The following is a 7,586-nucleotide window of genomic DNA, read 5'->3' on the forward strand; positions in this document are numbered from 1 at the left end:
TTTTTTTTTTGCGACGGAGTCTCGCTCTGTCCCCAGGCTGGAGTGCAGTGGTGCGATCTCGATTCCCTGCAAGCTCCGCCTCCTGGGTTCATGCCATTCTCCTGCCTCAGCCTTCCGTGTAGCTGGGACTACAGGCACCCACCACCACACCTGGCTAATATTTTTGTATTTTTAGTAGAGACGGAGTTTCACCATGTTAGCCAGGATGGTCTTGATCTCCTGACCTTGTGATCCGCAAGCCTCCCAAAGTGCTGGGATTACAGGCATGAGCCACCGCACCCAGCCCAAGTTCCTTACTTTTCATGTGTTTAATATTTTCTCCCAATTTATAGACTATATTGATTAAGAATAAATTTTAGCCATGCACATGTATTACAAACTTCATGATATACTTTGCTGTTTTTAAATTTCTTATACTCTTATAAAATGTTTGTTCTGGACTCACGTTGGCTTCCATTTCTTCCCTCTGGCTTCTATTTAGGCTATGAGCAGAGATGGACGAGGTGGCTACTGTAATGGATCAAGGCTATGAGCAGAGATGGATGAGGCAGCGGCTGTAATGGATTACGGCTATGAGCATCTTGTGAAGTAGGATGTTAAATCTGTAAATGTCAGAATGAATCCAAACTTACCAATTCAAAACTGGATTGTAAAAAAGCTCGAAAAAGATTGAAAACACAGCTCTACATTTTAGGAGGCTGAGGCAGGCAGATTGCTTAAGTTCAAGAGTTGGAGACAAGTCTAGGAAACATGGAAAAACCGTCTCTACAAAAAAAATAATAATTAGCTGAGTATGGTGGTATGAGCCTGTAGTCCCAGCATTTCAGGAGGCTGAGGTGAGAGGATTGCTTGAGCCCAGGAGGTAGAGGCTGCAGTGAGCTCTGATCGCACCACTGCATTCCAGCCTAGGTGACAGAGTGAGACCCGTCTCAAAAACAAACAAACAAAAATAACAAGCAAAAACAGCTCTAAACGAAAGTGGCTAGAAAAGTAGTTCAAGTTGTTCCTGTCTGGTTAAATAGAAACATAAATGAATTACTTATGTGCCCCAGTGGCTTCATAATGCTAAGAGAAGAGTCAATTATTCTAGCAGGTTCTACAAAACTTTATCATATCATGGGATTCAGTGAAAGCATCAAATCATAAATATAATAATCAAATCTGAAAGTGAATCTAGTTTCAAAGACCTCAGAAGCCAGTGTGTAGGAAGCTCTTTTCAGCTAGAGACAAGGGATTATTTGACTTCTTATCTCTGTTATCTAGCACAATGTCCAGAACACAACAGATATTCCATATGCACAGTCACATCCTATGTATGTGTATTTCTTTTCCAGCAAGGACTAGAGGTCCTAAGCTTTGTTTATATGGTGAGCCAGTGCCCAAATGAGCAGGACAATCTTAGCACAGTCACCTACACACTAATTTCAATGCTCTGGCCCCTTACCCAAGCTAGTCAAAGTGTGGTCTATGGTTTTACATTTTAAAGGATCCCCAGGTGAATCTTGTGGCTGTCAAAGGAGGAGAAGCACTGCCCTCAAAATATAGAAAAGGTGAACTAATTTATCCAGGCAGGCTGACTATTTATTTATGTATTTATTTATCTCGTTGATGGGAAGATTCAAATTGACGTACACAATCACCCCCATAAGGATTTCAGGTAAAAAATAAACAAAGGTTTAGATAGCAGATATGTTTTACAGTTACCGCACCAGTCTTTTTACTACAGAATCTAGTAGCATATTTCCAATAGATCTAGGTGAAAATTTCTATCTTATGAGCGTTCTGTCAGTATTTTTAAAATGGGTTACCCTATTAGTGGCCAAATTGAATCTCTTACAGGCATCTCACTCAAACTGCAGTCATACTTTCCAATAGGCCCCATAAAAATCCTTGTTCTGGAGCAATCTAATATATTTATCCACCTCTTTAGACACTTAGATAAGTATAATAATACAAGTTTTGTGTGTGTGTGTGTGTGTATTGTGTACCTTGTGGCCTCTAGTCCACTATCTACAGCACCTGAAGATGAGGCAAGTTTAATGTGAATAACGTCCAGCAATGTTAGAAATCTTGACTTTTATGTGCCTATCAGAAAATAAAGTTGAATGTTATTGTAGAGGAAATTTTCATTCTGGAAAAAATGCATACTGTTTGAATATTACTTTCATGCTTTCCACAGATATTATACACAGATATTATATTCCAAGTATTATGTCTTAAAGTCTTCAAAAATAGAAAATTCATTTTATATTTCTAGCTGAAAATAATAACAGTAATTAGCCTACCTTTGGGGAAATGTGATAAAAATACTAATGACCATCACAACTCATTAAAAGCATAAAATGTGCAATGATTTAAACTACATGTTCTTTCTATGAATCTGCATAGAAATATAGACACATTTGATAAATGCTATTTAAAGTCTGAGTGCTTTGGTAAATGACTCATCTATAGGTTTATCTGCCTTCATAGTGAGAATTAGATTTCTATTCTTTATAAAGCAGGGAATACAGATTGTGCATGGAGTAAAAGCATTCAATCCTTATTAATAGCGATGGTAGCTGCGCTACAGAAAAGAAAGCCTGTCAGAGTAACGTGTTCAATTTTACATCATAATCAGTGGTATGTCGATCTCTGTTGAAGGCAGAATTAAAGACGCCTTCAACATTTTTAAAATAATAGATGAAAAACATCTCAAAGTCACTTTTAAAATTTGAATTGGCGACTCCACATAACAGGAAAAGGACCAAGAACATCTTAAATACTTCACGATGGAAGTGATGTTTTAAGTGCAATTTCATCAAGGAGAAGCTTTTCCAGAAAGTCTTTTGACCTCGGGAAGAAGCTTATTTACTCTGGTAGTTTCTATTAAGATGAGAAAGACTTGATTTTTTAAAAACAATAAAAAATTTACATAGTTTAATCTAGTGTTGTGATTTCAAAAGTACTACTTTTGCCCTTATAGTTACACATGTGTATTTATATGCATTTTCTTGGTTCATTCAAACGCCAATAAGATACTTTACTATCCAGGCCCCTTAAAAGCCAAATTAATTTATAAAAGTGAGGATTGTATGTATGCTGTGAGGTGTGCGCAGGTGTATGCGTGTGATGTGTATGTATGGTGTGTGTGTTTGGTCTGTGTGTGTAGTAGGTTCATGGGGTATATATATGTGTGTGTGGTGTGTATTATGGGTGTTATGTGTGTATACTCTGTGTAGTTTGTGGGTGGTGCATGGTGTGTATATGTGCTGTGTTTGTGGTGTATGTGTGTGGTGTGTGTGTGTACTATGTGTGGTGTGGTGTGCGTGTGATATGTCTGTGCAATGTGTGGAGTATGTGATGTGTGTGTGTATGGTGCTGGGTGTGTGTGCACTGTGTGCAGTGTTTGATGTGTGATGAGTGTAGAATGTGTGGTGTGTGTGCACAGTGTGTGTGGTGTGTGTATGTGATGTGTGTGCTCTGGGTCTGTGGTGCTATATATACATGTGCAGTGTGTGGGGTGTATGTGTGGGGTGTGTGTTTGATGTGTGTGGGGAGTATGGGGTGTGTGTGGTGCTGCATGTGTACGTTGTGTGTGTAGTAGATTCGTGTGTGGTGTAGTGTGTGCAGTGTATGCTTGTGTTCACATTGTGCAGTGTGTGGTATGGGGATGTGTGCATTTTCACATTGTGTGTGTGCAGTGTGTGTGTGCACATGGTGTGGTGTGTGTGGTGTATCAGGGGTGTGCGTGTGTGCACCTCGTCTGTGTGCAGTGTGTGTGGTGTGTGGGGGTGTGTGTGCATGTGCACATGTTGTGTGTGCAATGTGTGGTGTCTGTGGTGTGCGTGCATGTGCACGTGGTGTGTGCAGTGTGTGTGGTGTGTGGGGGTGTGTGTGCGTGTATGCATGGTGTGCTGTGTGTTGTGTGTGTGGTGTCTGTGTGGTGTATGTGTGGGGCATGTGTGCTTGTGTACACAGTGTGTGTGGTGTGTATGTGGTGTGTGCATGTACACATGGTGTGGCATGTGCACTGTGGTGGGGTGTATGTGTAGTGTGTGGTGTCTGTGTGTGGGGTGTGTGTGCACATGGTGTGTGTGCAGTGCGTGCGTGTGCAAATGTGTGTGTGCAGTGTGGTGTCTGGGGTGTGTATGTGTGCACATGGTGTGTGTGCAGTGTGTGTGTGGTATGTGTGCACATGGTGTGTGTGCAGTGTGTGGTGTCTGTGGTATGTGCATGTGCACATGTGTGTGCAGTGTGTGGTGTGTTTGTGCATATTGTATATATGCAGTGTGTGGTGTCTGTGTGATGTGTGTCATGGTGTATGTGCAGTGTGTATGGTGTCTGGGTTGCGTGTGTGTGCACATGGTGTGGTGTGTAAAGTGGGTGTTGTGTGTGCAGTGGGTGTGGTGTCTGTGTGGTGTGTGTATGTGCATTGTGTGTGGTGTCTGTATGAAGTGTGTGCCTGTGCATATGGCGTGGTGTGTGCAGTGTGTGTGGTATCTGGGGTGTGTGCATGTGCAGATGGCTATGTGTAGTGTGTGTGGTGTCTGTGTGTGGTGTGTGTGTGTGCACATGGTGTGTGTGCAGTGTGGTGTCTGGCGTGTGTGTGTGCACATGGTGTGGTGTGTGTAGTGTGGTGTCTGGGGTGTGTGCATGTGCACATGGTGTGTGTGGAGTGGGTGTGGTGTGTGTGGGGTGTGCATGTGCACATGGTGTGTGTGCAGCGTGTGTGGTGTCTGGTGTGTGCATGTGCACATGGTGTGTGCAGTGGGTGTGGTGTGTGCAGTGTGGGGTGTGTGTGTGCGTGTGCACATGGTGTGTGTGCAGTGTGTGTGGTGTCGGGTGTGTGTGCGTGTGCACATGGTGTGTGTGCAAAGTGTGTGATGTCTGGGGTGTGTGCATGTGCAGATGGTTATTGTAGTGTGTGTGGTGTCTGTGTGTGGTGTGTGTGTGTGCACATGGTGTGTGTGCAGTGTGGTATCTGGGGTGTGTGTGTACACATGGTGTGGTGTGTGTAGTGTGTCTGGGGTGTGTGCATGTGCACATGGTGTGTGTGGACTGGGTGTGGTGTGTGTGGGGTGTGCATGTGCACATGGTGTGTGTGCAGCGTGTGTGGTGTCTGGTGTGTGCATGTGCACATGGTGTGTGCAATGGGTGTGTGTGTGCAGTGTGGGGTGTGTGTGTGCGTGTGCACCTGGTGTGTGTGCAGTGTGTGTGGTGTCGGGTGTGTGTGCGTGTGCACATGGTGTGGTGTGTGCAAAGTGTGTGGTGTCTGGGGTGTGTGCATGTGCAGATGGCTATGTGTAGTGTGTGTGGTGTCTGTGTGTGGTGTGTGTGTGCACATGGTGTGTGTGCAGTGTGGTGTCTGGGGTGTGTGTGCACATGGTGCGGTGTGTGTAGTGTGGTGTCTGGGGTGTGTGCATGTGCACATGGTGTGTGTGGAGTGGGTGTGGTGTGTGTGTGGGGCGTGCATGTGCACATGGTGTGTGTGCAGCGTGTGTGGTGTCTGGTGTGTGCATTTGCACATGGTGTGTGCAGTGGGTGTGGTGTGTGTGCAGTGTGGGGTGTGTGTGTACTTGTGCACATGGTGTGTGTGCAGTGTGTGTGGTGTCGGGTGTGTGTGCGTGTGCACATGGTGTGGTGTGTGCATAGTGTGTGGTGTCTGGGGTGTGTATACAGTGTGCGTGGTGTCTGTGTGTGGGGTGTGTATGTGTGTGTGTGGGGAAAAGAAAGAGATCAGACTGTTACTGTGTCTATGTAGAAAGAAGTAGACATAAGAGACTCAATTTTGTTCTGTATTAAGAAAAATTCTTCTGCCTTGAGAAGCTGTTAATCTGTAACCGTACCCCCAACCCTGTGCTCCCTGAGACATGTGCTGTGTCAAGTCAAGGTTAAATGGATTAAGGGCTGTGCAGGATGTGCTTTGTTAAACAAATGCTTGAAGGCAGCATGCTTGTTAAGAGCCATCACCACTGCCTCAAGTACCCAGAGACACAAAACACTGCGGAAGGCCACAGGGACCTCTGCCTAGGAAAGCCAGGTATTGACCGAGGTTTCTTCCCATGTGATAGCCTGAAATATGGCCTCGTGGGAAGGGAAAGACCTGACCGACCCCCAGCCTGACACCGATAAAGGGTCTGTGCTGGGGAGGATTAGTAAAACAGGAAGGCCTCTTTGCAGTTGAGACAAGAGGAAGGCCTCTGTCTCCTGCTCGTCCCTGGGCAATGGCATGTCTAGATGTTAAAGCCCAATTGTATATTCCGTCTACTGAGATAGGGGAAAACTGCCTTAGGCCTGGAGGTGGGACATGATGGCAACAATACTGCTCTTTGTCATTGAGATGTTTATGTATATGAACATCAAAAGCACAGCACTTTTTTCTTTACTTTATGATGCAGAGACATTTGTTCATATGTTTTCCTGCTGACCTTCTCTCCACTATTACCCTATTGTCCTGCCACATCCCCCTCTCTGAGAAACGCCTGATAATGATCAATAAATACTAAGGGAACTGTGAGACTGGTGCCAGCGTGAGTCCTCCGTATGCTGAGCGCCGTTCCCCTAGGCCCACTTTTCTGTCTCTATACTTTGTGTCTCTTTCTTTTCTCAAGTCTCTTGTTCCACTCGACGAGAAACGCCCACAAGTGTGAAGGGGCAGGACACCCCTTCACGTGTGCACATGGTGTGTTTGCTCTTTGTGTGGTGCCTGTGTGTGGGGTGTGTGTGCGTGTGCACATGGTGTGGTGTGTGCAGTGTGTGTGTTATGAGTGACTGTTTCTGTTAGCATGTGGACATCAGTCTTCCAGACCAGCTTTCTCCATGTGTCTGGGAACATAAGAAACAACTTTCTGCAATAATTGTTACACAACTTTTCCAGAGAGGGACGAAATCTCTGTCGTGAGTGGGTATCTGCGTCATTGCAGGAGGGAATGTGATGTCCTGGCTTGGCTCACACCCTCTGAGAGCTTAGGCAGGGTTCCTGCTGGATCCCTCACTGTGGCCAGAGAGGGAGGGCTCTGTTTCACCACAGGGAACCAGAAGAAGACTGGTGCTTGGGAAGACCAGGTAATCATAATAGTATTAATGATAGTGGTAATAATACTGTTTTATACATTGTATATGTCATAAGGATTTTAACTTTCATGTAACATAATTGTTAAAATGTCCCCAGTTTGTTTTGTGCTATTTACCTGGTGTTGAAATGTGTAAGAATTTACATTCTAGGTACGTTAGGTTTATTCCTTTTTATATGGTTTCTGTTTGCAATTTTGATTTTAGAAGATATTCATTCATTCTCAAGGTCATAAAACACACACACATCTAATTTTATTTTCTTTTCTCCCTCTCTCTCTTTTTTTACATTTAATATTGGAATTTTATGTAAGGTGTAGGACCATGATTCAATTCTATCATTTTATATTCTCAAACCATTACCTAATATTTTAATATCATAAATGGAAAAATCACTCTGTTTTGTGGGTTTAAAATATTACCGTTACTAGATAAAACTACACTCAATTTCTGTGTTTTTGATTCTCTTTCATTAATGTGTTTATTTTTGTGCCATTTCAAATTTGTTTAATTTTGAATAGTAATAACAATCT

Source organism: Pongo abelii, chromosome 15 (assembly GCF_028885655.2).
Source record: "Pongo abelii isolate AG06213 chromosome 15, NHGRI_mPonAbe1-v2.0_pri, whole genome shotgun sequence".
In the NCBI taxonomy this organism is placed as follows: Eukaryota; Metazoa; Chordata; class Mammalia; order Primates; family Hominidae; genus Pongo; species Pongo abelii.